Consider the following 17,734-nt stretch of genomic DNA (forward strand, 5'->3'; position numbering starts at 1 on the left):
GCGAGAGCATGGGCAGGAGGATGCGGGGCGCCGCCGCCACCGCGGGGCTCTGGCTGCTGCCGCCGTGCTCGCTGCTGGCGCTGTGGGGAGGGCTTCTGCCGCCGCGGACCAGGTTCGTCTCCTGTCCGCCTGAAGACCGGCTGCCACGGCGCCCGGGAAAGGCGGCTTCGCGCCCGCGCTTCGCTTCACTCTGCTCCCGCCCCTGGCGTGGGACACCCGCGGCGGTTCCCTGAAAATTTTCCGGGCGCTGCTCACGCTGGCAGCCGGTGCGGATGGCCCGCCCCGGCAGTCCCTGGGCGAGCGCAGGTGGCACGTGCCAGCCGGGCAGCCCCGGCCGGAGGAGAGCGCCGCGCTGCACCAGGGCGTCTTCTGGAGCCGCGGCTTGGAGGAGCAGGTGCCCCGGGGCTTTTCGGAAGCCCAGGCGGCGGAGTGACTGGAGGTGGTCCGCGGCTCTCGGGTGGTGGCCCTGGAGCGCGGGGATTGAGGGCACAGCTCCAACCGAATGGCCGGCTTTGCCGACTGCACCCGCGCCTGCGTGCGCTACGGCATCAACTCGGAGCAGATTCAGGGCGAGGCCCTGTCCTACTACCTGGCGCACCTGCTGGGCCTCCAGCGCCACGTGCTGCCGCTGGCACTGGCACAGTGGGCGCAGGTACAGGAGGAGCTGTGCGCTGCGCACTCGACCGAGGGCAGCGTGGTGAGCCTGACGCGCTGGCTGCCCAAACTCACGGAGGTGATGGTGCCGGTTCCCTGATGCTCGGAGGATGGCCGTCTGTGGCCCCTCCGCGACACTGGGGGCGAGCTGGCCAATCTCAGCCTGGCGGAGCTGGTGGACCTAGTACAATGGACCGACTTAATCCTCTTCGACTACCTGACGGCCAACTTCTACCGGTTCATAAGCAACCTCTTCAGCCTGCAGGGGGACCCGCGCGTCATGCAGTGTGCCACGAGCAACCTGCACCGCGGGTACCGGCGGGGCGCTGGTCTTTCTGGACGAGGCGGGCTTGGTGCACGGCTACCGGGTGACAGGCATGTGGGACAAGTGTAATGAGCCGCTGTTGCAGTCAGTGTGCGTGTTCTGCGAGCGGACCGCGCGGCACGTCCTGGAGCTGCACTGCGGACAGGACGCGGCGGCCAGGCTGCTGCGCCTCTACGGGCGCCACGAGCCTCGCTTCCCCGAGCTGGCCGCGCTCGCCGACCCCCACGCTCAGCTGCTACAGCGCCGCCTCGACTTCCTCGCCAAGCACATTTTGCACTGTAAGGCCAAGTACGGCATCCGGTCGAGACTTAGTGTCACCCGGAGGAAAAGAGAGACCTGGGACTGGGATATGGATGATGGGGGGAAGGGCCGTCGCTTCTGCCACTGTGGGAGATGAGCCAGCCAACGCCCACCCGCAAAAGTGTCTAAAAACTTCAGCACTTCACCCACCTGCCCCTTTCTTTCAATTCCACTCTGTTTCCTTTCAAAGTTCTGGGAGGACGAACTCAGCTAGGCGATAAGTCTAACATTCCCTCCACCCAGCTTATAAAAGGATTCTTTTCCTGTGCCAGCACGGAGATTGGATCCGCAGAAACTGGTGGCCGTCCCTGTGGGAGATGCACCCCATTCTTGGAGTCCCCCCATTCCCTTTCCGAAAAAGGAAAACTTCCGTTTGAGCCGTTGAGCTAATTCTGCAATTTTCTACCAAACACAGCGCTGGTGGCCCCGGAGCAGGGCTGTGACGTTGGCTGGTGGAGCCCCCTTCCTGTGTTCTCCCTTTGTTCCAGCGCCGGGATGGTGAGATCACTGTTCCAAGCAGGGGGATGGCTCCCGATTGGACAAAGAGCAGGACCTCCAGACTCTGGGGAGCCCTGCAGACCTTGAAAATTTGCCTGACTCATTCCTGACTTCTTGTCATTTTGGCCTGAAGCCTGCGAATTCAGGGGCCAGCTGTATGCACTAAGTGAAATAATGAATTTTTTCTTCCACCCTCTCCCAGCCAACCAAAATTTTGACGATGATGTTCACCAGAAGGAAAAAAAAAATCAGTTTTATACACTTTGTTTCTATTTTAACTTTTTATTAAGAAAAACTTTTTTATTTGACAGAATTTGCCTTCTCTGTATATATGTGCATAAAGTGTGGTGTAAATATACTAAACAAACATATTTCTATATAAGGGAGTTTAAAAATTAAAAAAAAAAAGACAGTATCATCAGATCTGGGCGCGGTGGCTCATGGCTTTAATCCCAGCACTTTGGGAGGCTGTGGCAGGCAGATCACCTGAGGTCAGGAGTTTGAGACCAGCCTGGCCAATATGGTGAAACGCCATTTCTACCAAAAAAACAAAAATCAGCCAGGCATGGTGGCAGGCTCCTGTAATCTCAGCTAGTGGAGAGGCTGACACAGGAGAATCGCTTGAATCTGGGAGGAGGTGGTCGCTGGTAGCCAAGATCATGCCATTGCACTCGAGCCTGGGTGACAAGACTGAAACTCCATTTCGGAAAAAAAAAAAAAAAAAAAACTATCTAGACCGTGTGGTATTGGAGAAGACTTAGACATATAGATCAATGGAACAGAATGGAACCCAGGCTTAAATCCTCACAAAAATATGGCAAATTGATTACTTTAAATTGTGATAAAATACATGTAACATAAATTTATCATTGCCACCATTTTTAAGTACACAGTTCAGTGTGGTTAAATATATTCATATTGTTGTACAACTGATTTGCAGAACTTTCTCGTCTTGCAAAACAAACTCTTTTTCCATTAAACAACAACTCCCCCTTTCTCCTTTCCCCAGCTCCTGGCAACCCGTATTCTGCTTTATCTTTCTATAAGCTTGACTATTTTAGGTACCTCATATAAGTAATCATGTAGTATTTATGACTGGCTTATTTCACTTAACGTAATGTCCTCAAGGTTCATCCATGTTGTAGTATATGTCAGAATTTCTTTTCAACACTGAAAATATTCTCTTGCATGGGTATACTACATTTTGTTTATCCATTCATTCATGGATGGACACTTGGGTTCCTTCTACCTTTTGGATATTGTGAATAATGCTGCTGTGAACATGGGCATTCAAATATCTGTTCAATTCCCTGCTTTCAGTTCTTTTTAGTATTGTTGTACTGTGAAATATATATTTGGTCTTTGTTCCAATTTCCTGGCATACAACTCCTAAGATCCTTGGAATCTCCAAAATGATGTCTTTTTGTATGTTAATAAGTTGTTAGATGGCTGGCAGCTCCTAGGTAGCTTCAGGAAAGGGGCTGGTCACCAGAAATGATTAGAAGGTTGGGACTTTTGGCCGCAGCCCCATCCTTTAGGGAGGAAAAGGGGGCTAAAGGTTAAAGTTAATCACCAGTGGTCAATTGTTTAATCAATTATGCTTACCTCAGAAAGTGTCTCTAAAAACTGCAGAGGACAGGGTGTGGGCAGTCTCTAAATAGTGAACTCATAAAAGTTCCAGGGGGTGGCATGCCCAGGAGGGTATGAAACCTCCACGTCCCTTTTCATCTTTTACCCTAGGCATCTCTTCATCAATATCTGTTGTAATATTCTTTACAATAAACTGGTAAATGTAAGTTAAGTGTCTTTCTGAGTTCTGTGAGCCTTTCTAGCAAATTAATAGAACTAAAGGTGGGGATCCCTGTTCTGCTAAGGCTTGCAATAGGCATAGGATGTGGGGGACAGTCTTGTGGACTGAGCCCTCGACCTGTGGGATCTGATGCTATCTGCAGGTAGATAGTGTCAGAATAGAACTGAATTAGAGGACACCCAGTTGGTGTCCATGCTGCAGAGTTGGTTACTTACTTGGTGTGTGGGGAGAATCCCACACATATCTGGTGTCTGAAGTACTCTGTGTTGGGAGAGTATAGTAGGATAAATCAAGTTTGGTTATTATTATTAGTATATATTATTATTAATGTATACCCAGAAGTAGAATTCCTGGATCATAGTGTAATTCTATCTTTAATTTTTTGAGGAGCCACCATACTGTTCACGTTAGTGGCTACACCATTTTACATTGTCATGACAATGTGCTCAAGAGTTTCAATTTCTCCATATTCTCACCAATGTTACTGGAAAGGGGTCTTGACCCAGACCCCAAGAGAGGGTTCTTGGACTTCTCCCAGGAAAGAATTTGAGCAAGTCCATAAAGCAAAAGCAAGTTTATTAAGAAAGTAAAGGAATAAAGAGTGGCTACTCCACAGGCAGAGCAGCGGCATGGGGTGCTTGACTAAGGGTACTTAGAGTTATTTCTTGATGATATGCTAAACAAGGGGTGGAATATTCATGAGTTTTCTGGGCAAGGGGTGGGCAAGTCCCAGAACTGAGGGTTCCTCCACTTTTTAGAGGATATAGGATAACTTCTTCAAGTCGCCACGGCATTTGTAAATGGTCATGGTGCTGGTGGAAGCATCTCTTAGCATGCTAATGCATTATAATTAATGTATTATGAGCAGTGAGGACCACAGAGGTCACTGTCATCGCCATCTTGGTTTTGCTGGGTTTTGGCCAGCTTAACTGCAGCCTGTTTAATCAGCAAGCTCTTTGTGACCTGCATCTTGTGCCAACCTCCTATCTTATCCTGTGACTTAGAATGCCTAACCTCCTGGGAATGCATCCCAGCAGGTCTCAGCCTTATTTTACCCAGCTCCTGCTCAAGATGGAGTTGCTCTGGCTCAAATGCCTCTGACACCAACACTCATTATTTTCTGTTTTTTGTTGTTAAAGTAGTCATTCTGATGGGTATGAGGTGATGGCCAATTGATTTTTGATGAAGGTGAAAAAGTAATTCAAAGGAGAACGGACAGTATTTCCAAAACCAGTGTTGGAACTATTAGTCATCCTGAAAAAAAAAATGAACCTTGACCTAAATCTCACCTTAAACACAGACTAACTAAAAATTGATTATATATGTAAATATAAAAATTCAAAGCATAGTATTTTTAAAAGAAAACAGAAGAAAATATTCATGAACTGAAGTTAGACAAAAAGTTCTTAATATGATATCAAAAACCTGATCTACTACAAAACAGGACAAATTGGATTTCATAAAAGTTAAAACCCCTGCTCTGCAAAATACACTGTTAAGAGAATAAAAAAAAAACACCACAGACTTGGAAAAAATATTGAGAAATCACTTATCTGACAAAGACTAGTATTCAGCGTATATAAAGACCTCTCAAAACTCAACAAAAAGAAAACAGAGTTTAAGTAAAAAAATGGGTAAAAGAGTTGAGCAGATACTTCATCAGAGAAGTTATATGGATGGAAAATAAGCAGAACAAAATATTTTCAACCTAATTAGCCATCTGGAAGTTCAAACTAAAACCATAGTAAGGCTGGGGGCAGTGGCTCATGCGTGTAATGCCAGCATTTTGGGAAGCCAAGGCTTGAGGGTTGCTTGAGCTCAGGAGTTCCAGACCAGCCTGGACAACATAGTGAGATCCTGTCTCTACTGAAAATAAAAAATGGCTGGGTATAGTGGCACAGTCCTGTAGTCTCAGCTACTCGGGAGGCTGAAGCCAGAGGGTTACTTTAGCCCTGGAGATTGAAGTTGCAGTGAGCGATGATAGCACCACTGCACCCCTGCCTGGGCAACAGAGTGAAACCTTGCCTCCAACAAATCAAAGCAAAAAACCATAGTGAGACACCATACCAAGTAGCTAAAATAGAAAAACTGACATGACCAAGTGATGTCAAGAATGTAGAGTAACCGGAACTTGCACACATTGCTGGTGGGAATGCAGAATGATGCAGTCACTCTGGAAGAACATTTGGCAGTCTTTTATTTTTATTTTTATTTTTATTTTTTTCTTTTTCTTTTTCTTTCTTTCTTTTTTTTTTTTCATCCACACTGGCTGGCCTAGTACCTGGCACAAAGGTTCTCCATCCTTGCTGCACACTGAGATTACCTATGGAACCCCAGCCCCACTCCCTGAGTCAGTGTGGCCAGGGTGGGCCTGGGCCTCTCAGCACAGGTGATTCTTTTTTTTTTTAAATAGGAAGAAAGAAAAGAAAAAGAATGAAGGAGAGGAAGAAAAAAGAAGAGAGAGAATGGGAGTATTGCTTTATTGCCCAGGCTAATGCAGTCTAAAAATGGGTATTGAAAACCTCTTTAATGCCAATAATTGTGCTAAACAATGGACACAGGAAGGAATAAGGGAAGAAAATAACAAACAAGCAGCCAACCAATATTTCATTTAAACCTATGAAATGCTATGCAATTACCGAAGAGTGATTTACTTCCAATTATGTAGTTACTTTTGGAATAGGTGTGATGTGGTACCAATAAGCATATATGTTTTGTGTATTTGAAGTGGAGAGTTCTATAAATGTTTATTAAGTTTACTTGTTCCGGGTCTGAGTTCAAGTCCTGGATATCCTTGTTAATTTTCTGTCTCGTTGATCTGTCTATTATTGATAATGTGATGTTACAGACTCCCACTATTATTGTGTGGGAGTCTAAGTCTCTTTATAAGTCATTAAGAACTTGTCTTATGTATCTGGGTGCTCCTGTATTGGGTGCGTATATATTTAGGATCGTTAGCTCTTCTTGTTGCATTGATCCTTTTACCATTATGTAATGTCCTTCTTTGCCTCTTTTGATCTTTGTTGCTTTAAAGTCTATTTTATCAGAGGCGAGAATTGCAACTCCTGCTTTTTATTTATTTATTTATTTTTGCTCTCCGTTTGGTTGGTAAATCTTCCTCCATACCTTTGTTTTGAGTCTTTGTGTATCGTTGCATGTGAGATGGGTCTGTATGCAACATACCGATGGGTTTTGGCTTTTTATCCAATTTAGCCCTATCTGTGTCTTTTGATTGGGGGATGTAGTCGATTTAAATTTAGGATTAATAATAATATATGTGAGTTTAATACTGCCATTTGCTGCTAGCTGGCTGTTTTGCCCATTAGTTGATGTAAGTTCTTCGTTATATTGATGCTCTTTACTTTTTGGTATATTTTTCGAAAGGCTGATACTGGTTGTTCCTTTATATGTGTAGTGCTTGTTTCAGAAGCTCTTGTAAAGCAGGCCTGGTGGTGATGAAATCTCTAAGTACTTGCTTGTTCGCAAAAGATTTTATTTTTCGTTCGCTTGTGAAGCTTAGTTTGGCTGGATATGAAATTCTGGGTTGAAAGTTCTTTTCCTTAAAGATGTTGAATATGGCCCCGACTCTTTTCTGGCTTGTAGGGTTTCTGCTGAGAGATCTGCTGTAAGTCTGATAGGCTTCCCTTTGTGGGTAACCTGACCTTTCTCTCTGGCTGCCCTTAGTATTTATTTTCTCCTTCATTTCAACCCTAATGAATCTGATGATTATGTGCCTTGGGGTTGGTCTTCTTGAGGAATATCTTTGTGGTGTTCTCTGTATTACCTGGAGTTCAATATTGCCCTGCCTTACTAGGTTGGGAAAGTTTTCCTGAATAATATCCTGAAGAGTATTTTCCAACTTGGATTCATTCTCTTCATCACATTTAGGTACACCTATCAAATGTAGATGAGGTCTTTTCACATTGTCCCATATTTCTTGGAGACTTTGCTCATTCCTTTTTATCCTTTTTTCTCTAATCTTGTCTTCTCGTTTTATTTCATTAAGTTGGTCTTCCACCTCTGATATCCTTTCTTCTGCTTGATCAATTCGACTGTTAAAACTTGTGCATACTTCATGAAGTTCTCATATTGTGTTTTTCAGCTATGTTAATTCACTTATATTCCTCTCTAAATTGTCTATTCTTGTTAGCATTTCGTCAAACCTTTTTTCAAAGTTCTTAGTTTCTTTGCATTGGGTTAGAACAAGCTCTTTTAATTCACAGAAGTTTCTTATCATCCACCTTCTGAAGCCTAATTCTGTTAATGGAATGCACTCATTCTCCATCAGGCCTTGTTCCGTTGCTGATGAGGAACTGTGATCCCCTGTAGAGGGAGAGGCATTCTGATTTTGGGTATTCTCTGCCTTTTTAGGCTGGTTTCTCCCCTTCATTATAAATTTATCGATCTGTCATCTTTGTAATTACTGACTTTCTAATTAGGTCTCTGAGTGGACACTTGTTGATTCCCAGTGCCAAAGTCTGAGCAATCCACTGTGCCGGCCAAAACAGCAGTGTTAAGATTGATGGTGCTTTTCTGCCCAGGTATCTCCGGTCTGACTCCCTTCTTGAGTCCGTCTTTCAGTCAGCTGAATAGGCGACTCTGCCTTCCCGGAACTCCAAGTGTCGGCCGAAAGGGGACCCAGTCTCACTTACTCTGCACCAAGAACCGCCGCGCTGAGGCACCGGCAAAACTGCCACGTCAGCCACAAGAGTCGCGCTGGCGACCCGTGGGGCTCCTCTGCTGAGAATCTCTTCGTCCGTAAGCAACAAAAATTCGTCTGAAAGTGTGGCGTCCTCTCGTTCTCTGTGCTTTCACTGGGAGCTACAATCCCGAGATGCTAGTGATCAGCCATCTTGGATCTTGGCAGTCTTTTATAAATTTAAACAGGCACTTCCTGTATGACCCACCAATCCCATTTTTAGGTATTTACCTTAGCAAATGAAAAGTTATGGTTTCATGAAAATTGTATAGCTGTGTTTCATAAAGCTTTCTTTGTAATACCCCCAAGTGGGAAACAACTGAAAACTTCTTCCACTGGTAAATGGGTAAGCAATCTTTGGTACATCTGTACAGTGAATGGACTATTACCCAGCAAAAACAAAGGATCCAGTAAGTTGGTTGGATCTCAGAGGTAACATTCTGAGTAAAAGAAGCCTGTCTCAAAGGTTTACATATTATATTATTTTATTTATATAGTAACCTCAAAAAGATGCAACTATAATGTTAGACAACAAATCAGTGGTTCCCAGGAGTTAGTGGGAGAATGTGGCCTTAAGGGAGCAGCATGAGGGAGTTTCTTAGGGTGATGGAGCTGTTTTGTATCTGAATTGAAGCAGTGGCTATATCAATTTATATTTTTTGAAACTTCTAGAACTGGCCAAGCATGGTGGCTCACGCCTATAATCCCAGGACTTTAGGAGGCGAAGGCTGGAGAATCACTTGAGCCAAGGAGTTTAAGACCAGCCTGGGTAACAGGACAAAAAAGCCATCTCTACAAAAAATAAAAAAATTAGCCTACTGTGATGGTGCATGCCTGTAGTCCCAGCTACTTGGGAGGCTGAGGTGGGAGGATCGCTGGAGTCTGGGAGGTAGAGGCTGCAGTGAACTGTGATCATGCCAGTGTACTCCAGCCTGGGTGGCAGTGAGACTCTGTTTCAAAAAAAAATTAAACTGATAGAACTGTACACAAGAATAGTCAATTTTACTGCAGGCTAACTTAAAAGTAATATTAAAATACATAAAATAATATTTACATGAATACAATAAAAATGTTAACATAAATAACGTTGTTATGTGAAAAATAACTTCACAAAAGAATTTCCAAAAAAATAAAGTTATAATGAGAAGAAGGGCATTGTTTTACAATTTTTCAATTTTTTTTCTGCCTTAATAAAAGGTATTGGATTCAATTGTATATATATATAATTCTACATATCTTACAGGCTCTGGAAAGCTCTACTGTACACTCATGAGGCAATGAGAGTAAATTAGGCAAGTCATTCCCAGTACTTTTTTTTTTTTTGAGATGGAGTTTCACTCTTGCCCAGGCTGGAGTGCAGTGAAACAATTTCAGCTCACTGCAACCTCTACCTCCTGGGTTCAAGCAATTTTCCTGCCCTAGCCTCCCAAGTAGCTGGGATTAGATACGCGTGCCACCATGCCCAGCTAAGTTTTGCATTTTTTAGTCAAGACAAGGTTTCACTATGTTGGCAGGCTAGTCTCAAACTCGTGGACTCCGGTGATCTGTCTGCCTTGGCCTCCCAAAGTGTTGGGATTACAGGTGTGAGCCATTGTACTTGGCTCCCATTTCTTTTTTAAAGTGAATAATGGGATTCCTTTTAAGGAGTCGCCCATCATGGCTGAAAAGACGCTTGTATACCCCATTTCAGGTCATACTGCACTGTTAGGTGAGCAGTACTATTCGTGGAAGCCATTTACAGTCTATAAGTCAGAAAGTTACTTCCTCAGAAACTTTCTGAAATCTATAAGCAGCTTCTTTGAGGATGGCCTTTTGTAATCTGCATATGACCCCAAAATTCTGAAACTGACTAGGACTGAATGCAGCATCAGGAAGGAGGAATTTCTTGCCTGTGCGAGGGTTGGGCAATGCGGAGGTTGGGGCAGGTGCCACCACCATGGGACTCAGACTCATTGGGTTTGCCTGGGACCCAGCTCTGTAAGCTTAACCAATATCTCAGGGTAAAGGCTATTATAGAGTGCAGTCTGATCTGTTCTAAACTATATTTTGGCCTGGTGCAGTGGCTCATGCCTGAAATGCCAGCACTTTGGGAGGTCAAGGCCAAAGGATTGCTTGAGCCCAGGAGTTTGAGACCAGCCTGGGCAACATGGCAAAACCTTGTCTCTACCAAAAATAAAAAATTAGCTGGATGTGGTGGCACACAATATTGCCAGCTACTCAGGTGGCTGAGGTAGGAGGATCACGTCAGCCTGGGAAGTTGAAGCTGCAGTGAACCAAGATGGTGCTACTGCATCCCAGCCTGCGAGACAGAGGAAAACCCTGTCTCAAACAGAAAACAACAAAATCCCATTATAATTGGAGTTGACTGTGTTTCCCCCAGTAGGCAGGCTCATTATTGAGAGTTGGAGGCTTACCATCCAGCTAACATTGTGGATGGTTAGACTGCTGTACCCTGCCAGCCTCTTGGAAGCAGTCAAGGCAACCAGGCCTTTACTTGAAAAAGGAGAGCAGGCAGGAATACCAGATGCAGTCCCTCAGCCTTGGAGTTCTCAGCCTCCATAACTGTAAGAAATAAATTGCTTTTATTTATAAATTACCAAGTTTCAGGTATTCTGATATAGGTAAGAGAAAATGAAGCAATATAGCACCTGTGGTCCAGGATCTTTAAAGGGAGGACCTAGGTCCAATATCTGGAAGAAATGTTACAACTAAACAGCAGAAAGATTAAAATATGGGTAAAGGACTTAGAGATTTCTCTAAAGATACATAAACAGTCAACAAGCACATGAAAAGATATTCAGCATCATTACTTATTAGGGAAATGCAAATCAAAACCACAGTGAGGTACTACATCATACCTGCAAAGATGACTATAACAGTTTTATTTTTCATTTTGAGATAGAGTTTCACTCTTGTTTCCCAGGCTGGAGTGCAATGGCTGATCTTGTTTCACTTCAACCTCCACCTCCTGGGCTCAAGTGATTCTCCTGCCTCAGCCTCCTGAGTAACTTAGATTACAGGCATGCGCCATCGTGCCTGGCTAATTTTTTGTATTTAGTAGAGATAAGGTTTCACCATGTTGGTCAGGCTCGTCTCGAACTCCTTACCTCAGGTGATCCACCCACCTTGGCCTCCCAAAATGCTGCAGTTACAGGTATGAGCTACCACACTTGGCTTATAATAATTTTTTTCAGCCAGATGAGGTGGCTCACGTCTATAATCCCAACACTTTGGGAGGCCGAGGCTGGTGAATCACAAGGTTAGTAGTTCAAGACCAGCCGGGCCAACATGGTGAAACCCTGTCTCTACTAAAAACTACAAAAATTAGCTGGTGTGGTGGCAGACGTGTAATCCCAGCTACTTGGGAGCCTGAGGCAGGAGAATTCTCCAAAAGTGCTGGGATTATAGGAGTGAACCACTATGCCCGACCAGGGGTTTCTTTTCAAGGTGATAAAAATATTCTAAAGTTTATCAAGGTGATGCTTGCAAGTTCTGTAAGTAGACTTAATGCAGTGACAGCTGCAAATTCTATAAATATATTTAATGTGATGGTTACAAAAATTCTATGTAAAACACAAATTGGACAATTTCGGTGAGTGAAAGCATGCTATGTGAATGTCTTAATAAGGCTTTTATTTTTAAAATGAGCAAATGGTAGAATGTTAACATGGCCCACATCTACGTGGCGGCTAAATTGGTTTTTATCATATTTTTTCTATGCGGTTTCTATTATATTTTTCTATGTGAACTGGGTGCGTGAGCAGGGAGGCCAAGCCCACCGAGAGCCTCAGCACACCCCCAGCACCTGGTATGAGCGAGGTGCATGGCTTCCTTGAGTGTGGAAGAGACGACGTCATGGGTGTTTACACATCAATATAAAATTTGCATAGTTAAGAAAAAAAAGCAGTGGACGTGAATGCAGGATGTCTTATGAATGCAGCATCTGTGTCACTGGATGTTGGCTCACACAGAAGCTCCCATTCCTGAGCAATGCAGGAAAAACATGAGATGGGGTAGGAGTTGACATGGCCCAGCTGGCTCAGATGACACACGAAGGTCCCAGTGGCATGACTTGGTTGGTGTGATGTGTGCTTTGGGGTTTTATTTTGGCACATTATGAAGGAGTGAAGCCTGTATACAATCAGTTTCTATCTATGCTAATGAAGGGCAAGGGGATGAAGCAATTTACTTTGACTAACCATCCACTGACATTGATTAGGCATCTTATGATCCTATCTTCACCTGTGAGATTTCCATGTTGTGTTTAATGTCAGACAATATCTTTTAATCACTCGTACAGTTTATGCAAATACTGTATACATGATAAATGTTTGTACCATATGATCTTTGGAATGAACTAAGACAAAGGAGATTCTGAGGAAGGACCATGGCATGAGAGGTGTAATTCATCCCTCGGCAGACTGAGATGAGGATGAAAAATGAACCATGGGTAAATATAGCCTTAGTCCGCATACATTTGCCTCACATGAGCTCACAGGACACAGATGTGGAGATCAGGCATGCTCAGTGACATAACTCAGAATTCAGTAACCCAGCATATCAGCTCTCTCACAGGGATGTGCTAGGGTGGGGGCCACTGTTGAGTGTCAGCGTCCAGTGATGGCCAGGGACTCAGTTACAGCAACTCTGGCAGCCCTGGCCAGATATCAGCCAATTGGCCAAGAGGAGGCAGGCTGGCCCAGATCCCCCAAAGCAGGTGATTCTCACTAATACCGCCCAGGGCACCTAGACCTGAAAGACATCATGGGACGCTGAAGTTAGAATCAAAGTGCAGCTAGAAAAGGGCAGCCACCAGGAGCAAGTCCATCCTGGCAGCTGTCAGCACAGCATGTTCACTATCGGGGGCCAGCCTTGCTCACGTTGTCTGATGGAGGTTCCCAGAATGCCATGGCTTCTTCAGGGATCTGTTGTCCAGCAGTGAAGGGAGGGGACTCTGGGGGCAAACGTGCCCGGGGCGCCCCAGCTGCACTGGCTCCCAGAGAGTAACCTGGGTTCATGAGCAGGGAGGCCAAGCCCGCTGAGAGCCTCAGCACACCCCCAGCACCTGGTGTGAGCGAACTGCCTGGCTTCCCTGAGCATGGATGTGATGATGTCACAGGTGTTTGCAGATTCCCTTTCAGTGTGTCCCACAGCACTCTTGGTTCATGTGTGATACGCTGCACTTGGGGTGGAGGTGTGCTGACCATCATAAAGGGCTGAGCCTTTCTTCATTCTTTCCCATGGCTCTGATGCAGTTTTCACATACCAGTTAGTAAGGAAGTTCCTGAGATAATGGACCTTGTGCTAGTCACATTAGGCTGCTAGGATAAAGTGTCACAGACTGGGGGGATGGATGAGGCATGTATTAAGAAAAGAAATGTATTTGTTGGCCGGGCGTGGTGACTCACGCCTGTAATCCAAGCACTTTGGAGGCCAAGGCGGGTGGATCACCTGAGATTGGGAGTTCAAGACCAGCCTGAAAAACATGGTGAAACCCTGTCTTAAAAAAAAAAAAAATGTATTTGTCACAGTTTGGGGACTGGAGTTCCAAGATTAGGGTCCCAGTGTGGTGAGGTTCTGGTGAGGGTTCTTTTCCTGGCTTGCAGACGGCCATCTTCTCATTTTGTCCTCCCGTTGGGGAGAGCAAGCTCTGGGGTCTCTGCTTCTTACCAGGGCCCTAATCCCAACATTAGGGCCCCACTCTCATGGTCTCGTCTAACCCTGAGGAACTCCCAAATGCCCCATATCCAAATACCATCACCTATCCTGGATTAGGGCTTCAACACAGGAATTGGCGGGAGGGGGGAAATGAACATTCAGTCTATCAGAGCCCCCAATCACCCCCACTGTGCCCGTTTAGGGGCAGATTGTAGGGCTCAGGCGGGACACAGAGGTGGAGGAAGCACGGGGTCTGCCTCCTAGGAATGGTTCAGCCAAAACAAGGACAGGGACATGGGGCAGACAACAGCCAGTGGGGTAACCAGCAGGAGTCCAGAGGTGTGTCACTAAGCCGAGGTGTCACTTTTACCCTTAGGTGAGGAAGTTGGCTGAGCACCCACACACACCAGAGTACAGGCCACGTTCCCTTCAAACACGGCTCACTTACCATTCCTCTACCCTGCAAAGCAGAGGTGCTACCTCGTCTCCTGAGGATGGCCCTGAAGGTAGAGGAGTGATGGGAGCTGCCCACGTAACCCACCAGTGACTCTTCACTCCCCACATATTCCCTGATGGCCTGATGTGCGCTGAGCTGGGGAAGCCCTGCCAAGATAAACTCTTCTTCCCAAAGTCCACAGAGGGCAGGCCTCCGACACTGCCCACATACAGTTATCAAGTTAAATGATAAATGTTTTCATTTATCTTGATAATTGTACTTTGATTTATCAAGCTTTTGATGTTAGGCTAAGGACTTGAGTATGGATTTAAGTTGACTCACATCTGCCTCATTGTTTTTGCATAAATCATGACAATGCATTATCTATAAATCTCAGTTTCAGTTTCTTTGAAAGGAACTGAGAACTTAGACATATCTACAGCTATCTGAAGGGAGACCTTCTACAGTTGTTTTTGCTGTAGAAGTTCTTTACTATTGTCTTCCTTTCAAATAATTTGACAGATGTTTAAAAGTAACTGGTTTGTTTCATTAAACCATTCTATTTAGTCTTCATAGAAACAACTCTTTCTTGTTCGATTCATATTTCTTACTTTTTTTCTAAGTGAGCCATAGTGGTGTCTTACTATGTTGGCTAAGCTGGTATCAAACTCCTGACCTCAAGTGATCCTCCCCTATCAGCCTCTTAAAGTGCTGGGATTACAGGTGTGAGCCACTGCACCCAGCTGCATATTTCATATATATCTGAACTACATAGCCATAAAATAAATTTAAGTATTAAAAGTTTTTTAAGTTTGATAACAACTTTAAAGGCATACAAGTCCACAGGGCTTGCATGCTAATGGATATCTGACAGCTGAGGTCATTTGGAGCAGAAAGGATAAGTAAGGATGGCCACAGAGGAATGGAGAACGCTGGTTATACTCAGAACGACAGAGACTTTTTTCATTAAAACTGTCTGCTAAATTTAATAGGTTTAAAAATCAGGATGGGCATGGTGGCTCATGCCTGTAATCCCAGCACTTTGGTAAGATGAGGTGGGTGGATCACCTGAGGTCAGAATTTCAGTAGAAGATCATCTATGGAGAATATCTCCAGCCAAACTCATGATTACAGAACAGAAGCTAAAACAGTCTGGGTCAGATTACAGAGTTAATACCAATTTAAAACTTTTACATTTAAAAAGAAAGAGCCTGTAATTCCAGCACTCTCGAGGCTGAGGCAGGAGGATCGTTTGATGCCAGGAGTTTGAGACCAACCTGGGCAACACCGTAAGACCCTGTCTCTCTATACATAAAATTTAAAAAAAAAGGAAGAAAGAAAGAGTGCTGATTATTAGCATTTAAGAGGATACTGCAACTTTAATAACTGTAAACTTTGTTAGAAGGCTGTGGCACACAGCTCTATCCTACTAGGTATTTAACCTGTAAATAATGCAAACAATATCAGCAGTTTTAAAATGCTATAAAACTATAAAAACACAAAAAATGAGGCAAACAAAACAAAACAAAAAACAAGAATGCTTTTCTAAAATGAAGCTGTATAACTAAAACATCTAGAAGTACAAAAAAAAAATTAGAAAAAATGATTAGAGAAACCCTCTAATAAAATTTTAATTTCTTGATGAAGAATTCTCAAGAGCTGCATCAGAGAATTTATACTAACAAAAGACATTATGAATGTAAGGAATGTAGGAAGGTTTTTAGGTGTGGATCACAGCTTACCTGACATCAGAGAATACGTACTGGAGAGAAACCCTCTAAATGTAGAGACTGTGGGAAGGCCTTTGGCTATGGTTCACAACTTATTAGACGTCAGAAAATTCATACTGGGGAGAAACCCTATGAATGTACAGACTGTGGGAAGGCCTTTATTCAGCTATCACACCTTATTTGACATCTAAGAATTCATACTGGTGAAAGGCCATTGTTAAAAGGCCTTTAGTTGTAGCTCAGAACTTACTCAGCATCAAAGAACTCATACTGGTGAGAAACCCTATGAGTGTAAGGTCTGTGGGAAGACCTATAGTCACGGTTCTCATCTTGTTCAACATCAGAGAATTCACACAGGAGAAAAGTCTTATAAACAGTGTGGGAAGACTTTTAGACATGCTTCACAGCTTGCTTGGCATCAGAAAATCCATTTTGGTGAGAAACCCTATAAATGCAGGGAATGTGGGAAGGCTTTTATTCAGCTTTCACACCTTATTCATCATCTAAAAATTCATACTGGCGAGAAGCGTTATGAACATAAGAATTATGAGTAGGCCTTTAGTTGTGGCTTGGAATTTACTCAGCATCAGAGAACTCATGCTGGTGAGAAACCTTGTTAAGTGTAAGGACTGTGGGAAGACCTTTAGTCACGGTTCACACCTTGTTCAACATCAGAGAATTCATAGGGTTGACTGTGGGAAGACCTTTAGTCACGGTTCACACCTTGTTCAACATCAGAGAATTCATAGTGTTGAGAAACCCTATAAACGTAAGGAATGTGGGGAAGCCTTTATTCAACGGTCACATCTTACCCAACATCAGAGAGTTCATGCTGGTGAGAAACCCTATGTATGTAAGGAATGAGGGAAGTCCTTCATTTGGAGTGCCAAGCTCACTCTACATCAGAGAATTCATATTGGAGTGGGAAAAAAACTATGAATGTAAACAGGTACTGGTGAACTTTAAAGCTGATGACTCAAACTTTGAGTAAACTTGTGAATATAAATACAGATTGTTCCCAGCTTACAGTATGTGAAAGCAGTACTCATTCAGTGTGCTCCTCAACCTACAGAGTTTTATCAGGACATAATCCCATTGTAAGTCAACAAGCATCTTTAATTTAGAGAAGCCTTTATTCAGAGCTCACACCTTACTCAACATTAGAAAATAAATGTTTTTGGGAAATAGTGTGAATGTAGGAAATGTCATTCATCTTAGCTCAAAACTTAAACATCACATATTAAGTATCTTAGTTTTACCTCTCTATTATTACTGGAACATTGAGTAGGTAACTTACCTGCTCTTTTCCTATTTATTCGTTTGTGAAGTGGAAGAAATTAAACACTTTACCCCGTATGTTGTCTGTCACATGTTCCCAATAGATGTTAAAAATATCACTATCACTAGTAGTATTATTAGGCATTGAAGATGAGTGGAGAATCCTTTATGTCTAATAGAAAAGCCTTTTGTTTCTTGTTGCTTGTAAGAAAATTCTAAAGTGTAATGAATATGAGTAGGCCTTTGTTCAGATCCTTTCCTTTTTCTTTTTTTCTTTTTTTTTGCGGAAAAAAAGATGTCCCTTTAATAAAACGTTATCAACATATATCATACACAAACTACAACG

At 43.7% G+C, this 17,734-nt stretch overlaps 1 protein-coding gene and 1 pseudogene across 1 annotated transcript in view; both read left to right on the forward strand.

Annotated features, from left to right (window-relative positions):
- The window catches only part of LOC105725070 (zinc finger protein 679), a 185,074-nt gene that overhangs the window by 58,528 nt on the left and 108,812 nt on the right, over positions 1 to 17,734 (forward strand). The gene's annotated exons all lie outside the window — the stretch shown is intronic.
- On the forward strand, positions 9 to 3,643 carry LOC105725265 (four-jointed box protein 1-like; annotated as a pseudogene).

This window comes from Aotus nancymaae, unplaced genomic scaffold, assembly GCF_030222135.1.
Source record: "Aotus nancymaae isolate 86718 unplaced genomic scaffold, 86718_ANA_hifiasm-v0.15.2.pri h1tg000041l, whole genome shotgun sequence".
Classification (NCBI taxonomy): domain Eukaryota; kingdom Metazoa; phylum Chordata; class Mammalia; order Primates; family Aotidae; genus Aotus; species Aotus nancymaae.